Source organism: Mya arenaria, chromosome 12 (assembly GCF_026914265.1).
Source record: "Mya arenaria isolate MELC-2E11 chromosome 12, ASM2691426v1".
NCBI lineage: Eukaryota > Metazoa > Mollusca > Bivalvia > Myida > Myidae > Mya > Mya arenaria.
The window spans coordinates 13502789-13526919 of NC_069133.1; the positions used below are offsets into that span (position 1 = coordinate 13502789).

General features: G+C 32.4%; 1 protein-coding gene across 5 annotated transcripts in view; it reads right to left on the reverse strand.

The window, feature by feature from the left end:
* The window catches only part of LOC128211045 (dopamine receptor 2-like), a 57615-nt gene extending 33541 nt beyond the window's left edge, over window positions 1-24074 (reverse strand). The window contains exon 1 of one of the 5 annotated variants that reach the window (XM_052915436.1): window positions 23916-24074. The gene's annotated coding sequence lies outside the window, so the exon portion shown is untranslated. Of the gene's footprint in view, window positions 1-4505; window positions 4917-14741; window positions 14796-14832; window positions 14936-15817; window positions 16104-23915 lie in introns of those variants that run through there. The other 4 variants (XM_052915433.1, XM_052915435.1, XM_052915437.1 and 1 more) reach the window with 4 other exon arrangements.
* Window positions 24075-24131: the final 57 nt, after the last annotated feature.

Here is a 24131-nt window from a genome sequence, read left to right on the forward strand (position 1 = left end):
TATTTATATAACATCAGAGGTTTTTCAATTAGAGTTAACCAAATAAAATTGTAAAAAATGTTTAAAACATGTTTATGCATCACTTTATTTCGTTTACCGATGTTGATTTGGAATTTCAAACCATGAACGCGATCGCTGACTAATATTCCTTTTTTTCTGATATGTAAAACGTATTTGTAAAATGCCATTCGTTAATCTTGTTGTCATTTTTGTGTATGATCCGTACAGTTCATTTACTCTCTTCCCGTAAATATCTCACAAATGTTGTCTTCGGCATCACTGCTATCTGGTAATTGCTTGGTAATATATTGGTGGGGATATTGGGAGTAATCAGAATCCATCTTGGTCAATATTCATCATGTCTTGTAATGGATGCCATGCCATTTTCTGGGCCGTTTTTCTAACTCGCAAATTCCTCAAGTCTCTCAATGGGCAGATAATGTATGGCGTGATTGAAACGTACAAATGTGCATGTAAGTGTTTAGAAAATGGACTATTATGACTAAGACATCAATCTTAAGAAAAAATCGTTTATATAAGAAGAATAAGTCACGATTTTAAAACAGTGTTAACGTCTTTTAAGGCCGCGATAATAATAGTAGTAAGCTGATCATGCGTAAGGGCCAGTTTTTTTTTTATTGAAAACCATTTTGAAGTCAAGATTTACGTTTGGAAAAAAGTCATAGCTAAGCGCAATTTGTCTTCGTTATCTACTGCATAGGAAACATTAAGGCAGTAGACACATTCAGAGAAGCCGATCCCACAAACAAGTAACATTACTTTTTTGGAACGAGATCTCTCAACTCCATGCGTAATCCATTTTTGAGGGCATATCATGCTGGTGTCTTGAAAACAAGGGGACGCGATGTAGCAACATTAAATGTAATGTCTTAAACGTTTGGATTTCAAATTTACCGCACAGCTTCTTTCTGATGTTGTCAACGGCAGCACTATGTTACTCCATTGCTGTTTTAACTTTGTTAAAGCCTTTTTTGACATGTCCACTGCATCAGTGGGATAACACAGGGCTGCCGTTGACAGCATCAGAATCAAACTGTAGCCTGTCTTCTTCAAGATTGATCCTCAGTAGCCTAGAACTATGCCCACAAGACCGGACGCTTCAATGACAGATATTTTTGGAACATTCATGCATTCATCTTATGCCACAAGGATTATTATTGAAGTTCTTACTTTCTCGCTTGCAGTTATCATTCAACTTTTGTTTCTAATCAACACAAATGAATTAAGTATTCCCTATTCAATTTTAAATGAACTGATGAAATAAACAAATGACTGTTGACGAAAAAACAATCTGGAAGGTTGCTAAGAACTTTGAGAAATAATTAGCTTTTTAGTGTACTTGAATGCTCTTTGGGAGATATGTGAAAGTTTTAATGAAAAATAAAAAACGATGAAAAATGACCCTAAAATAATTATGTTTAGGATTTATTGCTTTTATTAACAAACTTGTCAGGAGATGCAGTGCTAAAATAAAGAAACCATATGATTAACGGATTTCTATTTTTCAAGAAGGCACAGCGATGGCAAATCAGAAATAAAGTAATTGATCTTTGTTATCCGTGACATTTTTACGCGTTAAGATTGAAGAAAATCTTTAGAGTTGTTTATACTCCATGACATCCAGACGCAAAAAAAGTTGTCGCGGATTCTTGAGTAACCCTCTCAGTTTTATGTGCCACAGACAAGAACATTCGCGTGATGAAAAATGGACGCTAAAGGCAACGATGATTTCCATCAAAACATACGCATGGGTTCGATTTCACCATCGCTTATCTTCAATGGAATACTGTTAAAAGCTTTTGATGTATCAGACCAGTGAAACAGCACTGGAATTCGTCAGACACAGTGATACATTTGTGGTTGAACTCTTTCACGAAGTCAAAACACTTAATGGCCTGCAAAAAAACTAAGATTTACACGAAAGCAATACCGTTAATTGAAAATAATTACTAAATCTATTTCCCAAGTTATTGAAAAATAATGGTATATAAAATATGCACACGAGGCGCGAGTTACGCACAATTTCAAATAAGATAATTGGATGTTATAGTTGTTGTGAACTGTATTTGTTGATATGACGTGAAGTAAGTAGTGTTCGTACGTTTAAATACCGGTGTGATGTAACTACAAGCTTATTACTGTACGATAAGAGCTACCTACTGTTACCCGTTCTGAGGTATAAGAATTAATGCTGAACTAAAAATAAGCAAACACCAAAACAGTTTTTAACTAATGTGAATTAGTTGATGTCATTCCTTGTGGTCATAATTCGCGTTCGTTACAATAGTTAACAATGTGGGGTTAAGTATACAAGTTCTATGTCTCAATTTTGCGACCTTAATTCTTCTCAAAATTTCGTGAAAACTAGTCCGTCGGAAATTAAAAATAAGAATGGTTATGAAAAAATACAATACTGCTTAGAACTGTTCCAATCAATATTCGGGACTCTTCTTTTTTTGTAAGATTTAAAACGCATTTGTGGTTTCAAATTATCTCAATTTCAGAATGCATTGTCGATTCAAATGTGTGTGCGAAAACGATCGATATTGATACCCGTGAACATAACCTGTACATTTTATTACCATATGATAGACATGTTATGAACAAACCATTACGTATATTGGAATATTAATTACATGTTGTACTAAATAACCCGAAACAGAAGGTATGAATTCAGATTAATCGAGGCAATTACAGAATTCTCAAGGCGTTCAAAGGCTTCCAAGAAAATTAACTACTGACTTATAAAAACACGAAAAAACACGACACGCAATAAACAATTACATTTTAAAATTCACTTTTGTTACTCTGATTAAATCAGAACTTTGGAGATATCAAAACCCTGTTACGATACATCATCAATAATAAGACGAAGTAATGCTAGACAGTTTCTGAGCTATGCTACGTTCTTTTTTGGTGCGTAATCCCGGTAGTCAATTTCTATAAATAATGAGCAAAACAACGCAAACTAAAAACCAATCAGATGAACAGTCGTGTTTACCAATGGTATACCATTGACAATTGAAAAATGGAAACAAAACATTGAAATCAATCATTGAAAAACCACACTCTTCAGGATTATTATCTTATTAATAACTTAAAAAATAAAAAAAATTGTATAACACCTCTTTAATGGAAAATATATTTGATTACCAGCTAATCAAATTAATATGATAAGAAATGACAAAAGTGTCAAGAAAACGGTTGACATAAAGTACTTTTCTTATAAGACTATGGGGAACTATATTTCCATAAATAACTACCGTTAGTGAGAAAACAAGAATACAGAAGAGTCTTGTAATACCGAACAAAACTCATTCCGAACATAGCTCACGTGTATAACAAAGCATTTCATGAGACTGAAACATACCATATTAGCAATATTTGTCGAAATAAACATATTGTTTAGCAAGATAAGTTTCGTAATTCTGAGGACCTTTGCAAATTTTCATCAAAAACAACCTCGGATGCCGGTACGTCATTAGAAGTAGTTTTTCAATTTTAATCAAAAATAGTGTTTTGACGCGTATTTTGTATTTATAAGTTGAAAGTGGTTGCCAGTGACGTGTATTATCGCATAATTTATTAAGAGTCCCAAATCCTTAGAGTAGGTCCTTATGTGTAACCGATGTGTTGAAATCAATACACGAAATACTTGCAGCGTAGTTAAATGTAAAGAATTCTGACCTTGTAATCCGATCATGTACATCCAAGGTTATTTTCAATGGCAAAATGAAGCCGAGGTGATACGGATGTAGTTTCGGGTGACGCAATTTAAAATTACGTTGTTGGAGGTAAAAACGGAACAGGAAAGTACACGTGATGTGAATCATGTATATGAATGGATACAGAGAGAAACCATTTGCTATTCCAATTTGCTTAATAATAAAATAGTCCTTATGCATTTTACTATTCATGAAATAGTACTTTTAAAAAATATACAAATCAACCGAAACAATTTCACAAATCTATTAGATGCATGTATGGCTTGTCTGTGTAATTTTGCATGTGGTATTTCTGTGTTATTTAGAATGCGGAATGTCTGTGATGTTTTATGCAGAATGTCGCTTTTGTTTTGAATGTGTTACGTCTGTGTTGTTTTGTATATGGTATGTCCGTGTGGTATTATATATGGTATGTCGTATTTATTTTGTACGTTTTCTTTCCGCTTTGATTTGTGTATGGTATATCTGTGTTACTCTGTATATTGTATGTCTGTTTTGTTTCTTATGTGGTATGTTCCTGTTGTTCTTTCTTTATATGGTATGTCTGTTTTTTTTCCTTTAAACAGGGTACTTGTAGATTCATTTTATTAGTGCAGTCCTATCAACTATGTATCGTTCAACAGTTTCAACTCATTAAATCATATCATTAAAAGTTATTTAAACTCGTTAATGTTTTTATATACTCTTTAAAGCTGAACCGTCGTATAGAATACGTTGATTTGGAACATTTGTCAAGATTATATAGCAAAGTAAATTTACTGTTAGAAAACACATTTGTACCACAAACAATTTCCTGTGTGATCAAGCATCCGTCGAGACCATGTAGTGAGATACAGGACGTCAGAAAATCGTCCTATCGCTTTGTACCTTTTATTATATGCCTTCTTTGGATAGATATCTATGTTACAGCACTGTTCATAGTTTTAATCAATGAAACTGCACTTATCTTTCACACATAATATTCCTGAAATTTCCATTCTTAAAATGAAGTCATAAATCAATTGCACTAACGATTAACTGTATGTACTTGGATATAAACACAAATCAGCAGTTGAATTATTCCGAAATAGTCCATTTGAAAGCAAGTTTCCAACTTAAGCTATTTAGACTTCTATAGAGACCTATATGCTATCAAATTTAGCTGCTAAACGTTTACATATTATTGTTCATGACTTTATAAATTGCATAAACGCTTTTAAACTTTGGAAGTTATCAACTTAAAATACATCCTTTATTTTTTAGAATGAAACAAACGTAAATAGGCGCAGTTTAAATGTTTACTGACAGTATGACAGCTTTTTGTGAGACACGGATATCGTTTTTACTTTCCTAAAATTACTGCAACATAATATCGCTAAGTGCATACGATATCAATATCCTTTGTATGCAATACTTGCTTCATCAATTCTTTGCTACATAAACGTTCGGCATTTTATTACAGCAATTGGATATTCTCAATAACTATATAAACGCGCCCTCCGACCAACAAAAATAAAAAAAAATACATGAGGTGCGTTTAAACGCAACATCTTAATGAATATAATTATGATATAAGATTTTCATAATAATTAATTCAAAATCGTGTTGAAAATCATTTGATTGTCGAATTGCAAATAGAACCATTATCGACAGCGCTATGACTAATTTTTCATGTTATTTGCAAATGTCGTAACAAGACTGAAATCACTAAACAGTTTAACTGATATAAGGGCATACAGTGCCAAGCTTCATATAACATATTTATGCAAATATCATGAAGTCCCATCTAGCCGGAAGTATCATTTTTTATCATTTTTTAAGTTCATCTAGTGTTTTTTTCAACCTGATATGTTTATATTATAGTACAAAACATCCCCAAAACAACATTTTCCCCAGGTCTTATTAATATTTAGAAAGCCAAACCATATGTATAGGTCAACTGAGTGCCTCATTCCGCATGAGGGCGCAATCCCAAATTGCCTTTTTCGTCTATACGCACTATGTCGTCAGCAGCCTTCTGTATCCCTTATTTGTTGACATTTTACCCCACTCATTGTCTAACAGGGTACAGCCGGGCTCCACAACAGTCATTACAGAGCTCATTCCAACACAACTTGGCGACCATCAATACAAAATTGTCTTACAGTCACCACAAACGTACTGTTCATTGTGTGTCCAATATGTCTGTCAATCAATATTATGCCAGATATAAGATAAAGAGGCTCTTTGAAGATATATCAAATGCAAAATAAACAATTGTTTTACTATACTTAAAATCGTTTCGTGTAAAGATATCTGATAAAGGTTCTCAAGTCAAGTCAGTGCCAAGTAAAAGTTCTACAGCAATAAATTTATCTACTGTGATACATACAATATGAGGGCTCTTCTACATCCATGTCAGTTCCAAATTAACACAAATGCAGTAACACTTAAATACGTCAGAAAAGCGCCCTATCATGACTTCCCTTTTATTATAAGCCTTCTTTGAACAGATCCATTTTAAAGCACTTTTCGTAGTTTCTACCAACGAAACTGCACTTAGCTCTCAGACAGATTTCCCGGATTTCCATTCTGGTTATGACATCAATCGCATTAATGATTAATTGCATGTTTCAGAATATAAACATAAATCAGCAGTTGAATTGTTTCGGAATAGTCAACAGACGGCGCTATGCTGATACGACAATTGTGTTATGTGAATGTTTCAATTTGGCGTTCTGTATTTTCACTATAGACATTGAAAGAAAAAATGATAGGCTTACTATTATGTTACATGTATTTCTCCCATCTCTTGTAAGTAGATCCAAAACAGTTGGTGTTATGCTGGAAATCCTTACCATACACACGTGCAAAGATAAAAAGGTATTCGTATGGTACTACATGTTTCTTCACAATGCACAAAAGAGTTCAAGCGATTTTTTACTATAGTTTGTTAAACTGAGCTTGGAGAAGAAAAAAAAACATCTTTTATGGCCGCTCGGGTGAGATAGTTTTATCCAAACCATCGCGCAGTGTTTTTTGTGGAAACTCTGTAAATCTTGTTTCTACAAAGAAATCCTACGCTCGGGTTTGGATGAACCTACCTTACTCTCTCGGCCATTGTAACAACTTATTTTCTGGTCATTAACTTTTGACCTTGTCTATATTAGAATTTAAATAGCCTATTGTTAGAAATCCTCAGTGTTGTTTGTGCGCATTAACTACCAAAGACGTTTTATTGTAAAAGGAAGCTCCATTTACCATCCTATCAATAAGTCAGAAAGTATTCTGATATTGTTTAGCGACAAGGTCTTTATCTCAACAACCACCAACTACGCGCCAACGTCTTTGAACAGTGAACCGTGTATTATTGTTTGAAATTAAATGTCTGAAAGAACATTATAACTAATACACCTGCGTAATTTACGTACAATGATTGTATCGTATGTCTATTCTTATAAGCACTTTTTAGTATCTATTAGAAGCGGCAAAATTGTACAAAATTTTATACGGAATAACAATGTATTTGTAATAAAAATTCATGATAAGCTTTTCTTTGCAATATTTCTCATCATTCCTGTCACAAAGTTGTCTCAAGTTCAAATCACAGCAAAAACAACTTTAATATTTGTGTGTTTCATTTCAAAGTAAACATCTTAACCGGTTTAAAACTTGTATTTGCGATGATTCAAAACCAATAAACAATGATAATAATTGTCTGTAGTATTGTCATGATTATCTTAATTTTGGTCTATAAAAGAGGTTAAAGTGTATACAGTTGTGTTTACATCTCAAAAATAAGGAAGTTAAGGCACACTTATTTTACTTCCGTGCTTTCTGCGCTTAAGTACACACAAAAGGGATTTGTTCAGATTTAAAGCCAAACTACAATGCTTTTATGCTCGATAATTTCGCGAAATGGTATAAAAGAAAATAAGCTAGGTAAAAATGTCATTACATTTAAGCTAGCTACCCCAGTGGAGCGTGTAATAGCAAGAAATGGTATATGTAAATGTCCTGATGATTTACATAATGGCCTTTGTTATTAGACGTATGTATGCAGATTGTTTAAGAAAGAATCCTCACACAAAAATAGCGGAATACAACAGATAACTTACACCACTGTAAAAAAGTGTGTGTACTGAAATACTTCTTTAAACCCCCAGTGAACTCTTGTCCCGCTGACCATTATAATCGTCTGCTTATCAATATACTTATGAAGTTAATGAAGTTCCAAATTTATGACATCAGCGGTCCATATAGTATTTTAGGCCAGTCAGGACCTGCCCAAAACAAAATGAACCGCGGACGTCATAAAGTGATAGATGTTAATACACGGCGTAGCCCGGCCAATGGGTAAAAAATGGCCCGTGCGACTTGATGGGACATTATAAGCACAAGAGACAATCATCACACAACGACCCAGTACGCCGTATATTATTCTCTTTAATGGATATGTTTTTTTTGTGTATTGAAGTTTTAAGTATTCTTTTTTAAGGTTGTCTGCAATGTGCATTCTTATTTCCTACTGGCTTGACATTCTATGATTAAACTCGATCTTAAATTAAATTTTGTTTTTCTTAGAAAAAGCCAAGAAGGCAAACAACACCTTGGTACCATCTCATGTTTCCATCAATATCAATTATTCAACTTCATAATTCCCCAACACTTCTATCCGATTTTGTCTGTACCAATAACGAATCATCCGTCTGAAATGTCACAATTCAATTTAATAAACATGAACTCGTGTCAAGTAGAACGACTGTATTTTCTTTAATAAAGAAGCACCTCTGAATCTTGAAGTCAACATTTATGTACAGTAGTTGTTTTTTTAGCAAATTAAATCTTGCCGCTTCAATTGTTTTGTTTTTAGAATGTCAACACTGAATAAAAAACGCCGCCTTAATAGTCCACACTCGTTATCATACTCTAGCATATCGTCCTCAATTGCTTTCGCTTTTGCCTTCCTCTATTATTCTAATAATAAAGCAAATTAAATCCTTGTGATTATGAAGGTAATACATGATTTCACAGTCACCAAATTAGATTTTAGGTCTAAAATGGAACTCACGTGTGAACGTTCAACATGAAATGATAATCAATAATCGGCCCGTGCCGCAAAACTGATAATCGCCGAGTCATGCAAATAATCACAGAAGCCCTGTACAAATGTGTTACTATATATATAAACATATGAATTAACGGTATATGACGTAAATATACGTTAAATCATTGTGTGTCTCTTTTTACGTGTTTGCCATGTCTTTAAAATAGTGTGCCTCTGAACAGACTTAGCGATTAATGTTGGCTGCTGCGCTTGTTTGGGGATCATTGACCACCGTTTTTTGACAGTTCACCCCAGACATATAAATGTTTACATATGAGAGTGCTACCATCGTATGTATGTATACTAGTCATAAGTTTTAACTAAGGCTGGTGTTTTCCATAATGTTTTGTAATGTTATGGGTGCTTTTAATTAATTCAACGGGGTTACGTCATTCTTTCTTTTACACAAATGCAATAGAGTATACCACAATGATGTGTAATTAAAGTTGATATGTTAACTTAAGTCAAACTCACGAAGATTGAAAGATGATTTATTTAAATGGATTCGTACAAATAACGTCCCTACAAACATTGTATCTACAACTGCCGTCCTACAAACACCGATATTAACAGCACCGCTATTATCAGACATAATTAAACACCGTCTCTTTAATCACGTTCTATATAAATATTTTCACTACAAACACGGTATCTACAGCCATCGTATATATATCCACCTGCTCTGCAATCACAGTAATTACGTCTTTATGAACGTCCACTCGACAATGACCGTCGTAAGAAACACCATATGTACAAACACAGTCATTGCAGATACGTATTCCTTATCAACATTCTCAATGCAAATACCGTCTTTTCAATCACGGTCCTTACAAACACCTTATGCCGTCTTCGCATTCTAAATATGCTTTTGATTTATTTTTTTCAGGTCAAGACTTGATAACGTTCCAAGTAATTGAAGTTGGCACTTGACATGCAGTTGTAACCCGTTCAAGTTCTATTTAAAGTTAACAAGTAGTGAACATTCTGACTTTATTTCTGTATTTAGAAGCGCTCGAATTATTCCACCATGATCATGGCTTGCCAATATGCTTCTCGAAAACGTCTGTGTGTATTTGTTCAATTATAGATACAATCTTCATCAAATATTTGTTGATGTAATAAAATACATTTATTCATATACTAAATAAAATATTGTTCATATAATTGTAAATTCTATAATATATTTAACGCTATACGAAGGTATATCTTTTACTAATTATGTTTGTAGATGTATGAATCTGCTTAAATCATGCATAATTCACAAAAATTAATTAAATCACTTAAGTTATGTTAAGAATGTTTAAGCTGCGGATTTCCTATTAACACGCCATGGTACTGTTTGCTTTTCCAGGGAATCAGAGAAATTGAATATAATTATTAAGTAGTTAGAACATTCATAAAAATAAAGACAACTGAATCCTTTACATTAACCTTTTTAACATACAAAAGGTTATTCAATTTACATATTGTGGAATACGCTTTCAACGGCAAAAGCAATATGTATGTTGTTTTTTTATAATTGACACTATCATGGTCATGATACATTATGGAACATTATTTAAAAAGAAAATGCCAGTTAAATTCAAGTCCTTCCATCATCTCCTAGATGCAAAGATTTCCGTATAATTAGAGATTTTGGAATTCAAATCAACAGCGCATTAAATCTCTACTATTTTTAAATGTTTTCAGCAAACCAGTGTTTGTTAACTCGATGTCCTGGCCAAGGCGTATCTGTATCATGGTCAATTTATTTTACCGTCAAACTGGCAACTGCGTTTCATCAAAAACACATGCAAAAATATCGTAGCAACTCGCTTCATCACCGCCATGTGTTAGAATAATGTGTTATTTCGGTGCATTTTCAATCACAGAAGTGTTTCTATTAAAAACTCATTTTATTATACTCTATCCTTATTATTTTTAAAATATTTTACATACAATACTTCATGCCTTTAGTATTTATAAAGGTATATTTCTATGTATGCAACAATTATTTATTTTAACAGACGTTTGCTTCATTGCAATTTTTGGAGGTATAAGTTAACTCTAAATACACAATAAATAACATGTTATCACTTAAGCGCTCCTGTATAATAGGAATCGTCCAACATACACAGTTTATCTTTTTATTTAATTAGCGATCATTGATTGTTATCTTCGGCTGTAATTAGTCAAACGATAATTGCGCTGTAATACAGGTAGGCAAAGTAACTATTTCCAATCCGCCTCACTAGAGCTCAAGTGAATTATAGCAATACCTATCAGCGAGCTTGTCTTGTAGGAAAAAGACATACGGAGAACAGATCTTTCTGCTTTACGTTATCGCAGACAGCGGCCTACCCTAAAGTGTTTGAATGGATACTACTGTTGCAAGCATTTAGCCGACTACTGATACACGCTTAGCATTTTCGTACTCAGAAACAAAACTGAACGTTTTTTATGTGGCTGAGTTGTAATTATCTTGAATTTACATAAGCCTTTTATAGATGTTTACAGGTGAATGCATTTTAAAAAAAGATTTAAATTAAATTACCTCGAATTAACATAAATAAAGCTGGTATTTCTCTGCAAAGTTTTTTCTAAACTTAAGTAATAGATGCGTTTGCTTTGCTATACGATATATCGTTATGAGATACTTCATAACAATGATTTGAATGTATCAAATAGCTATTGATTAGTACATTTCATATCTTGTTACACAATAAAAATAAAGATGTCAATCTTTCATTAACCTTATAAAAAAAGTCTTCGGTTGCGACCTTCTTTAAGTCTAAATGCTAATATAATCGAACCCCGTTGGCTTGAATTCGCTTGGCTTGATTTTCTCGTTGGCTCGAACTAGATATAAATGACCAATTTATTTTTACTGGTACACATTCCCGCTTGGCTCGAATTTCCAGAGGCTTGAGATTATGAGTATCTTCCATGGCCGAGAGTGTAAGATAGGTTCATTCCGACCCGAGCGTAGGGTGTTTTGGTGAAACGAGGTTTACCGAGTTTCCGCAAAACACCCTACGCGAGGGTCGGGATGAACCTATCTTACACGAGCGGCTATGGTAGATGCATGTTCTCCCACCTCAGTTAAACAATATTAAGTAAAATTGTAAATTTTACTGGAACTCTTTTGTGCTTAGTGAAAAAAATGCGTACGGATATGCGATAATTCGTGGTTGTCATGGATATTCGCGCAGTTATTCAGAGTATGTAAATGGTCTGATCGGTCTTTAAATAGTTCTAAGAAGAGTGAAGCATTATTTCTTGAAAGGTGCTTGAAAACTGTTTTCTGGAGACATTTGAAGCGAGAAATAATTAACTAGCGTTCTAAATATTGCTACACGATAAGGTTTCGCTAAAGACTTCAACAAGGGAGGTAATTACAATGTGGTGACCATTAAAAGAAGTTCCATACGGGCATTTTATCTTCGCCCGTGGGCAAGATAAGAATTTCTAGCATGGTTAAATTAATGGATCTACTTATCTGAGGTGGGAGAAAGTTTCGTCTGTCCCTCAGAGTTCAAGCCAGCGGTGTTCAACTAGATATTGATACATACTTATAGAGCTGTGCACCTGAAGATGATATTCAAAAGACATATACTCGTTTCTGATTACTTTAAAACAAGAAATTGTATGAATGTTAATGCAGTATTGAATAACTCGACTTGACTGAATGTACTTCATGTTGTTTGTCAAACAAAGCCTTTTATTATTGAAATTATATTTTATAAGCGTATAAATTGATGGGTAAATTGATTACATAAAATAAGCATTAAATAATGGCAATCGTACTTTTAGCCCCATTGTTTAATTTCTTCTCCATCCGCTGATGTTATCCTAAAACCTGTTCTTGTTTTTTTTTCAAAATATCAGTGTTAAGTGTATTTATTTAATTAACAGTGCTTTTGCAGAAGAAAAGCCTCGCTTTGAGATTGGTTTTCTTCAACATGCTTTGATGTTTTCCAAACAATTTTGCGATTCTCAAAGTAAAAACGGCATGGCAAAGTAAACCAAAACATTGTGTGGGTACATATTTCTCAAATAACCTAAAGTACATTATAACACGAGCAACCCAAAACAACGTGTCTTCATTTGGAAAACATTATGTAATATTTTCTTTTTCAAAGTTTTAAGGCTTTTAAATTCAATTATATTTAGATACATACGAATATCCAGATTTTGACCAGAAAATCATATTTATGGAAGCCCTTTTGCTAAATGAAACAATTTATTGAAGCCAGTTATGCTAAAGACTGTTCGAGCGTATTGGTGCAATTAATGTTAAGATACAGTCCTCTATACAAATATAAAAATATGCGATTAATCTATTTCTTACTGTTTCAAAATTAATGCAGTAAATGGATCAATCTATGCAATAGTTCTTACAAATTCTGTTACAATGTAGTACACAGTTCGAATTGAATCATATACAACTAGATTTATTCAATGCTATATATTCTAAGTCGAATGCAATATACTTTGTTTAAACATTTTTTTCGCAATAGTTCAAAAATCATTTAAATGATTATGAATATGAAGCATGATCTTGAAATTGTCCAGATTATCTAGACTTCTGTTTATAAATCGTCGATTGAGACATCATGTCATCTACAGTTACATTGATTTGTCTTCAGTAGTTAAGTCCTTTCTGAAGCCAGTATTCTCATCCTACTATTTAATCTTATCAACTGAGTCATATGAAACAAAATTCATTTCATCGAACACTGTCTTGTCCACACAAAAACAAATGCAATGATTCAATATGGCCCTCACATATCGCATTCAATTCTGCTAAAAGCTTTCTACGTTTGAAATAATTGAAACCAGTGAATGGCAATATAACACGTCCACCTTTTAATTCACTCCAGAAGTAAATTAGTCTGAGGGTCCTAAAACATATTCCCTTTTTGGCGAGTTTGTATAGCAAAACACTTAAATGCTGATCAGGTGCAACACTAAATATAATTTTGCATACAACAAATTATAAGATCTTAGTTGTAACTATGATAATCTTAAATCTGTATATATGTCACAAATGGCAGTACGGTGGAAGTATTGTATCCCACAATCATTATTCATTTAATACTGGCTAAACATTCGATTCATATAAATATATTGCAAAATCACGAGACAATACACTAAGATAATTTCAATTTACAACTAAGATTAATAAGATCTTTATTGAAACGGTATACTGGTGTTGAGACAAAGATACGTTAAAAGACTATTCATTGAAGTGGTCATCCAGCAAAATGATGGTCGAGTGAACATACACATTAAAACAATACCATCGATTATCGATTAAATATATTTTCGCGTTATTAGTTAAACAATGGTATTAATATTTATGTGAAAAACTACAGAACAAGCTCAGTAGCAAAATGTTTAAACACAAACCCGGTTTAATGACACAGGGTAAGCGCCAAAGACATAGAACACACACACAAAACTTTGAAGAACATCACGAAACTCCACAAACAGCACAGTGCATACATACTATATATAAAAAACTAGGTATGTTTATCAAGGATTGTGAGGTACCGCCTTGGAACGGTCAGTTAGATGTAAATTTTAAGACTTGAATATCAAATATGTATATCTGTATGAATTTCAATTGCATTAATAAATAAGAATATTTCTTAAATATGATATCGTGAAATTAGTATACAGCTCCAATTTCATTGTCAGACAGATATCACTGTAATCAATCCACCCCCGAGAGCTCTTGACATTTCTATCGTGATGTGACGTGTATTTAATTATCGAGGATACTGATAAGTTGATTTCTATCTCATCGGCTATGTCATCATTATGATAAAGTAAATCATCAACTGCATTCCAACATTCGGTTTACATTCTAATTGTGAAAGTGACAGTTATGTTGACAGCATTTAAAATAAACATGTTAGAATAAAGTTTAAGTAATATATTTCTACCTTTCTTTGTATAAATATCACTGAATTGAACTCATGCACAGCTTTGATAATAATTATTAAAAAGCCATTTAACAAACTCTAAATCACTTACGTAATGCCAACAAAATACTTTCCTCGGTTTGCGTTCTCTTATTACAACTCCTATGGACATTTGCTTTCGGCGTGCACATAATTTAAATACTCATGAATACCCTTCATGAAATAGAATCCTCCGACATCCGCCTTTGTAACATGCAATGTTCATTTATCGAGTATGTTTGCGATCTATTTAGCGTATAGACTTCAAACGCATCATATTACACAAACAGACTACGTTGATTTAAATGTGATCTGTTCAACTAATTACCTCTTAATTAAAGCTCCTCTTTGAGAGTGCGGGTAGATTTCTAGATAATCTGTACGAATCTATTCAATACATTAAATCATCAATAATAAATGCAATAGAAAAATGAATTAATTATACTTATGAATGAAACATAGGCTTATCTCAATATCATGAATTATAAAAATAATGTTTATAACGACAATGGAAGTTAAATTCAATCTTTCTTTAATACTTTGCTTTTGCCATCAAATAAGGATATTGGGAATCAAATTTTCAATGCATTAAATGAATAATAGTCTTAACAAAAGATACTTTCAGAAACAGAATGTTTGTTAACACTAAGCCCTGGTATCTATATTATTGTCAATTTATTTAACAGTCGGACAGTGCGTTTCGTCCAAAATAAATGCCGAAAATTATCATTAATTCAGCACCGCCATCAGTTAGATTAATTATTATTACTGTCTATTTTCCATCACAGTTTTTTCTATTTATATCATTTAAGTGTTCTTGTTTAAAACAATTTACTGATAATCATAAAAACATTGTATATTCGAATATTTTATAGTACTTATGCACTTCTTAGTATTTTTGTTGTTTCAAGCGCATATAATATTATAATAGAACAGTTCTACCTTCAAAAACTGAATTGCGACAGTCTTTAGATAGTTTGGTTTAAACAAAATAAAAGCGAATAGTTATGCAGCAATAATTATCATTATTCTTTGAGTAAGATCACAAAAAAACTCACCTATATACATTAGATGTTGTACTATTCCATTTGCCACACTGTACGCCATATAAATGAATAATATCAAAATGAATTAGCTGCTATTCCTAAAGCGCTCCTGTAAAATAAGAACCGTCCAACATACACAACTATTTAATTTGTTCAATAATCAGGCACTAATTGTTATCCGAGGCTGTAATTAGTTCATTGATATTGCTCTATGATACAGGTAAGCAAAATCAACTAAAGAATGATTTTCAATCCGCCTCCGAAGAACGCAAATGATTTCCACCGATGCCGAACAACGTGCTAGTCCAATGAGTTCTGTCTTATAGGAAAATACATACGAAGGAAAGATCTTTATGCTGCACGCTACTAGACAGAGGCTATCGAACAAATATCTTTGAATGAATGCTACTGTTACATGTTCGAGTTGTCGCGCCCATTTGTTCTTAGCTTGCATATATATTGGTCTTATACAGTTGTTTCAAGAAAATTGCATTTTAATTAAATATAATAATTTAAGCATCTTCATTTTACTTAAATATCTTGAAAAAGACTCCAGGAAATGAAGCTGGCCTTTTATCTACAACGTTACATTACAATTAAGCAACTTTTAACGAAGAATCAAAAGTTTATGTTACATTCAATGCTATAGGTATGTTTAAACTTTATAACAGTGATTTAAATATGATTGAATATTTGGATTGACCTTGATCGTTGCAATTCATTTCGTATTTCTTAATACCAATTATGTTAAGATGTTTATCGTGCATAAAGCTATTAAAGTCCGGGTTGCTGGTTTTGACCTTCTGCAGTACTGATTTATCGATTGGTGGAAGAGTTCCGGATTCAATCAGTATATTGATATATATATATATTTATTTATTTGAGGAGCGTGCACTTAAAGATGTCGTTAAAAAAGACATATAATCATCTTTGGATTGCTTTTAAACAAAGGCTTTTTATACAAATAACATTGAATGCTAATGGAATATGCTAGTAGCTATGGTATCAAATGTACGTCATAAATTTTGTATATAAAACAAGCCTATTATTACTTAAAAGAAGCACTCATCAAATTCCTTTGTGGTTAGAATTTGGGCTAATGGATTTATAAAATGATCATAATAAAGCGTTAATCGTACTCTTTTAGCGTTTCAGATTGATTATTATTCTAAGTTCATAGTCAGACTCTGTTGTTCTTCTCAAACCGGCGCGTGTTGTTCTATAACGTTTTAAGTGTTTTTATCACAATAACATTGCCTTGTGGATTGTAAGCTTTGCTTTAAGAGGGTGTTTCGTCAACATTTATTGATGATTTTCAAACATTGCAAGTCAAAACGAAAGTGTTATTTACAAACCAGAAATGTCTAAAAGCTCTTAGGTACAAATGCATGTTAAGGTTAATACTATATTCAAGTACTAAGGGAAGACAATAACGTATACACTAAATGTCGTATTTCACTTTTAAGAGTATGGTATATAGGCTCGTGATCCAGTTAACAGTGTTTTTAAATGACCGTTTCTAGGCGGTAGTCCTGTCATTTATCGGTAACGCTATTTTGATGCATGTGTGATCTGTGGGTGGTGTTTGGTTTTGTGTCTGTGGTGTTAATACGTTCGTGTCTCTAGTTCATTATTGTTTGGGCATAGTCATCTGCCACTAAACAGGGTTTATTTTTGAATTTTCGACTTCCTGGCTTGTCCCTGTAGGTTTTGTTATTTATAAATATACATAAATATTAAAATATTGTCATATTATTCTCACATAAACTCATGTTGTTTATGCATAATCACAGACTTGAATTGACATACGTTTTTTACAAAAGAATAATAAAATTGTTCAATACACCTTTTCCTTTACTAGTGGGATAATAACGCAACACATACATTTAAACCTAATACAACAACGCCACATTCATAAAACGTATCCACTTGTCAATCTCGAGGATGGCCAACGAGAGGAAATGATACACGTGAAGAAAAGGTTACGACTTTATCTGACAACATCTATATCGATTCAGTAACATAAGGTATAAATAAACCTTTAATCCGACCCCTTTCAATGCTTTTAAATTAAAACGGTTATTAAAGACTTTCAAAGATCATATCTAATCAATCATCACCACAGTCCGCGCTTTTATCTGCTTTATTCTGAAAAAATAACCCATTAAGTATAATAAAATGAGAAAAATAAACACATGAGGCATTATAAATACTTAGATCTCTCTAAGTTTATTCCAATTGTCCTTCTCAATCAGGCGTTTACCATTAAATGATTTATAAACTAGTACGTTTGATCCGGGAAATTAAGGCTTAACATAAATATTATTCCTTTACCGCGAATTTGAAACATATGCTCCCTTATAATCCGAAAGGGGTGAACAAGAGTGCAAGAAAAAATCATTGCTTTAACATTTAAGTGCGTACATGCAAACCTCAACGAAATGAACGTCCACCATTTTGACGCAATATTTGGTTTAAATATAACCTAAATCTTGACTATTGTATTACGCTTATTATGTTAATAATGAAGCTCATCACAAACTCGATTTCCTTTAGTTTCATGTTGGTGGTATAAAGTTCATATGAAACATATTGGAATAATGGTGGTCTCCTAACGTTTCCACTTTTAATGCTAAAAGTTTCATCTCTTCAATGTGTTGAAACATGTCTGCATATCACAATTGGTTTTAAAAATAATACAACACATTGGGGATCATGTCTGCTACTCATAAATACATCAGATAGCTTTGATATAAACTATAGTAAATAAAAGATCAATTTTGTATTTGCAAACCTGCCAGGAATAAAATTTAGACTTCATCGGTGCACCATGTCCCCAGTTCTATCACAAACTAATCATCATATACAATGTGTGTGTTTTTGTATTAAATAAAATGAGGTCAAGATTTGACACTCTGACCTTCGAATGTTTTCTAATACTATGTTTTAAATATCATTCAAATGATTATGAAAATGAATGATTGTCTGTGAAATAGTCTAAATTGTAAAAATGTATGAAAGAAATCGTTTACTTTAGTCACGTTGATTGTTTGTCTGCCCAAATCAAGTCCTTTCTTTTTCTCCACACATGATATATACTTATAGTCCTATGGTAAAATTAACAGCACCTAGCCGTTTGTTTTCGAAATAGTTTTCAGTAAGGTTAAGGTAGTTCGCGAAGAGTTTTGTTTCCGCAAGTAGTATGCATAACCAGCATCATGTTCAATGAATGATACACATAGCAACTTTTGTATTCATTCGAAAAGCGTTAACTTTTTGTATTACTTCAAGCGCAAAACATACTCGATAGCGCCACCACTACTCGACAGCGCCACCACAAGGGCACCAGCGCCACCACTTTTATTAATAAGTGCATTTTTCCTTTTTAAGAAGTGCTTATTAGTTTTGTTGTGTTCCGGCATATGTACTATACATAACAGGTATGTTTGCATGCGTGAGAATGTTCATACGGGGCGTTTAAGCACCGAAATGTACTTGATATGCAATCAGATCTCAAAATATGAACATGTCCGATTCGGGAGAAAAGCTCCTGACACCACAGTTTGCACAATATTGAAACGAAATAGTAACCAGCCTACAGTAGAAGTGTTCTTACACGGTACCACATTCTACGATTTTCGAAATATGTCCGTTTTATGAAATTATCAAATAAAATATAAATCATACTCACGTTTGTTCATGTAAACATAGGGCACAGCTCCACCACGGAAGTGTCGACAGCTCTTTTTCTTTGCACCACCGTAAAGTGGTGGAGCTGGCGTTTAGAGGCCGTGATCAAGTTCGGGGATCATTGACTATTTCTTGACGGTTTATCGTTCATACAATGAATACAGGAACAAGCCCAGTAGTCGAAAGGTCATGAATAATCCATGTTAAGGGGCACAAGGCAAAGCCCAAAATCCAATAAAGTATAACCAAAAACATATTAACATTACGTACACAAGAACTAACACTGAAAACAAACCTACACCACATCCACAAATACAAACATTACAAACAAACCATACCCCAATCATAATTGTTTAACCGTTAAATGATGTGATTTCCACCTTGGAACGGTCAGTAAAACAAGAGTTCACTGGAACTCGAGTCTATTGAGCGCTAAAACTAGTAAGTATTGCAATAACCTAAAACTTGTCTTATGTAGATATCTTATGTAAACATCTGTGTCTGTGGTTATGTGGTTATGTGGAGACTTATAATAGAGGTCAAATAAGTTATTCTGTTACCAAGCGTATGCATGTGAGTTATATATATTTAATAAGGCTCGTGTTATTCATAATGTTTTGGAATGTTTTGAGTGCTATTGATTCATTCCAAGAGATAATGTTATTTATTAAAACATTCCATTTAATCTACCATACTGAACTGTGTATACTTTAGTTTTTATATAATTGATCTGTTACAACATCATCCCTCAATAACCGCCCCTACAAACACCGTCCTTTCAAACTGTGTCACTTCAAGCATCGCCGTCACTACAAGCACACCACTGTAGGTACTGGAATTTACACTTGACAGTGGTTTCACCCTGAATATTAATTGTTAGTTAACAAGGAGTTTATGCATTAAAATGCGCTCTTGTTATTACCTGAGATACTGTCAAACATTTTAGCATTTCTTGAAAATATTCCTCTCGATCAACTTTATTATGTTTTTTTATGAGTTGTAATTGTTATCATATATATAGAGGATATTTGTTTATTTCAGTGTAAGATCGTATTTTATTTCATGAGTGTCATAAAAAAAAAAATTTTCACGAGTGGAGCGCCCCTCATGCATAATTATAGCTGTCAACTTTTCTACTTTCGGTTTTCTGAAAGATTCTCTGCTATTCATTCTTATAGCTTAATATTCGCTCGTTTTTATTGCAAAGCTTTATGAACAGTAAACAATGAAGTATTATTAGTGCACATATGTTCCAAAAAATAATGAAAACACTTTTTTTATTTTAAGATGGGCATGAATACATAACCAAATTACTACGCCGCTATTTAAAGAATGAAAATTTGGAAGGTCAAATGTGTTAGCAAAACAAAATGTGGATACTCATTGGATTTTAACCTTTCTTCTTAGTTTAAGACTGCATGTACGCGTGTTTTTATAGTAAGTTAATATTCAGTCATCTTACTGTCAGAGACCAGTCTGTTTCGCTTTAAAATGTTTGTTTTCCAGATAAAGAGTAAATGCCACGTTAGTTTGTTGACACATTTTGAGGTGTGGGTGGGGTAAAAAATATCGGATCTATCTTGAAATTGTTGTGTGAATTCTCCAGGAAGCTCATTTTACGTACTTTAACGGTTAATAGTTCAAAATACACTTGAACGATGATATAAAATTTTATTTATGTTCGAACAGTTGTTTTTGTCTGTAATTTGTTTGTTATGAAAGCAAATGTTCGAACTATCAGCTTCAAAGATCAGTAAAATGTTTGATTAACCGGATAACCGGTAATAAACGGTAAGTTGTTAATTTCCAATTATATATTTATTTAAATTTATTAAACATTTCTTTATTATTTTTTTTTAACATTTTTTAACATAATTTACTGAAGTCCAGTGTTCTGTTATGATCAAGGCAAGTACATGTAACAACAAAGGAATTTAAAAGTAGTTCTGAAAGTTGATATTTTCACTCCTTATTTTGCAGTGAAAATATCAAATTGATATTTTAACTGTTGTTATTTCACTGTTAAAACCCCATATTTCATCGTAAAGCATGAAAGAAATTGTATTACTCAATGTTCTTTAGTGCAAAACGGCCAAATTCCACTTGGCTGACGTCAGATCATAATATATATCACTGCGCGATGTAAATATAACGCCATCAACTAAAATAGTGCGCCGTTAAAATGACATTTTTAAATACGAATCTGACTGTTACGCAACGCGTTTGAAGACATTGTTTCCTGTGATGCGGTTACCTTAGTTGAATGTTTCTAAACTAGTTATCAATAAAATGCAGAGTGTGTTAGATTATATCACTCCTGCCCCTTAAGTTATAATAACATGTTGTAGTTTAACAGTATTCAAACAAAGGACTATACGATTCATCTAGACGCTCTACATGCTTTTACGAGTGGCAATCCGTTGAAAGCAAACTTTTCCGATATTTCTAAATTATTCAGTTTATGTTGCAGCTATTTGTATTAATTAAATCGGATATGTTGTCCGGCTAGATTGGATTGTGCATTTAAAATATTTGATTGTTAATAATTGGAAAAGAATTGACCAATGAATGCATACTTTTGATTTACTTTGACTAAACCAAATCGTAGTTCCTTTGTTATTTTTCACTGATAGAGATGAATGTCTTGACATAACTATCTTAAGCTTTGATTAAAGCGGTGTTGTATTTGTTTTTATTTTTAAATATGTATTACTAGTTTAATATGCTTATCGATATTAGTGTTATTAAACAGCGTATACTAGATAATTATCATCAAAGCTGGTATTCATCCATAAATAACTCAGGACGTCTTGGAACATAATGTGGTTTGAAACATATATTTCGCATTGAAATTACCTTAATGTTGTAAAAGATTAAAAATATAGAAAAGCAATTTCGAAATTTAGAGTTCAACATATAATCTACAAATTGAACGTGGTAGATACGTTAATACACCTAGATATCAAAGATAATGCATCTACTGCAACCAAAGAATGATTGAAAGTGAATATCATTTTTTACTAATATGCCCGAAATACGCAGACTTAAGAGCCAAATATATTAAAAGATATTACTACACGTGGCCAACACAAACAAAGGTTTATTAATTTGTTATCTAATAATTCAAATAAATCTCTAATTAATTTATCAAAATTTATATACTATTCAAACATCTAAAGAAATTAATAAATATCTAGTTGTTTGTATCCATAAAAAAATGTTCTGATCTTCTGTTTAAACAAATCGTGTCTAAATCCATGCCTTGCACATGTATGTATTTTGTATTTGCTATAAACATGTCTGATATGTTTAATGCAATAAAATCTTGAAATGAATTGAGTTTAATAAAATCTTGAGATATATACCTTAAAAAGTATACTACTGCTTGTCCTCGAAGACATCTTGATAGGTTTGTCTCATAGCCAACTTTGATTGTAATGATTTAGAACATAATAAACAAGTTATTTGAAATTAAATCCTTCGGCCTCACCATGTATAACATGCAAAGGATATTTCTCTTTATTATTGATATAAATGCCTAGGGTAAGGATAATACGATTTGAAATATAAATTTTAAATGAATCATAATATGTTTAAATTCTGCATTTATCTTGAATATTCAATATCTTATGATCTCTTATGTTTTTTGTTCAGACTTTAGGTAGAATTGAAGACAACAATACGGACAATGTACGAATTATCCAAAATAATAAACTTTAGTTAAAAAAAATATGACCCATATTGTAACAATATATTTCATATTGTTTAATGAGAATGTAATAAACAGATTAATGAATTCATGTCACGATCAAGCACAACATAGAACACAGTTTATAACAAAATTTCAGAAGCATTCAGAATCAATTCTGAGAACATCGTTTCGTATTCAAACACCTGTTTCCGAAAATAGCTTAATTGAATTTAAATCATCAGCGCATGAAATGCATACTATTCTTATTTTAAAAAGTTAGTATTCAACAAATGAATGTGTTTATTTCCCTTGAGGCTCAGGCGTGAGCGGATGTGTTTTATGGTCAATTTATTTTACTGCTTGACTTTCATCTGCCTTCATCCGCACCATATGTCAAATTAAATCAGTACAGCACCGCCATGTGAAAGGATACTTATTTTTACGGTGCATTTTTCCATTACAATAATTGTATAGTATTTGAATTTAAGTAGTTTATTTGTTAATTATTTAAAGCTTTTTTAAATTGAAAAAAAAAAATATTGATGCATTTTTAAAAAATGATTATAATTGTCCGATCAAATGAGTATATGAAAGAAGCTTTTGCTACTTTAGTAGTAGATTTATCCCTTCAGAAAATATTATGGCCGCGTTTAGATATTCAAGTTTTAGCAAAATAAATCACAATATGCTTGCAACAATAGATCTAAGTAAGTTCACATAAACACTCACCTATACGGCTCGTATATTAGTCGTTGTAAAATTCCATTTGTCACATTGTAAGCCACATACATAAATCATATCAAAATAAATTAACTGCCATCATTAAAGCGCTCCTATATAAAAGGAACTGTCCGACATACATAGCTTATCATTTTATTAAATTAGCAGGTACTAATTGTTATCCTAGGCTGTAATTAGTAAGATGATATTTTACGATCGAGTGAT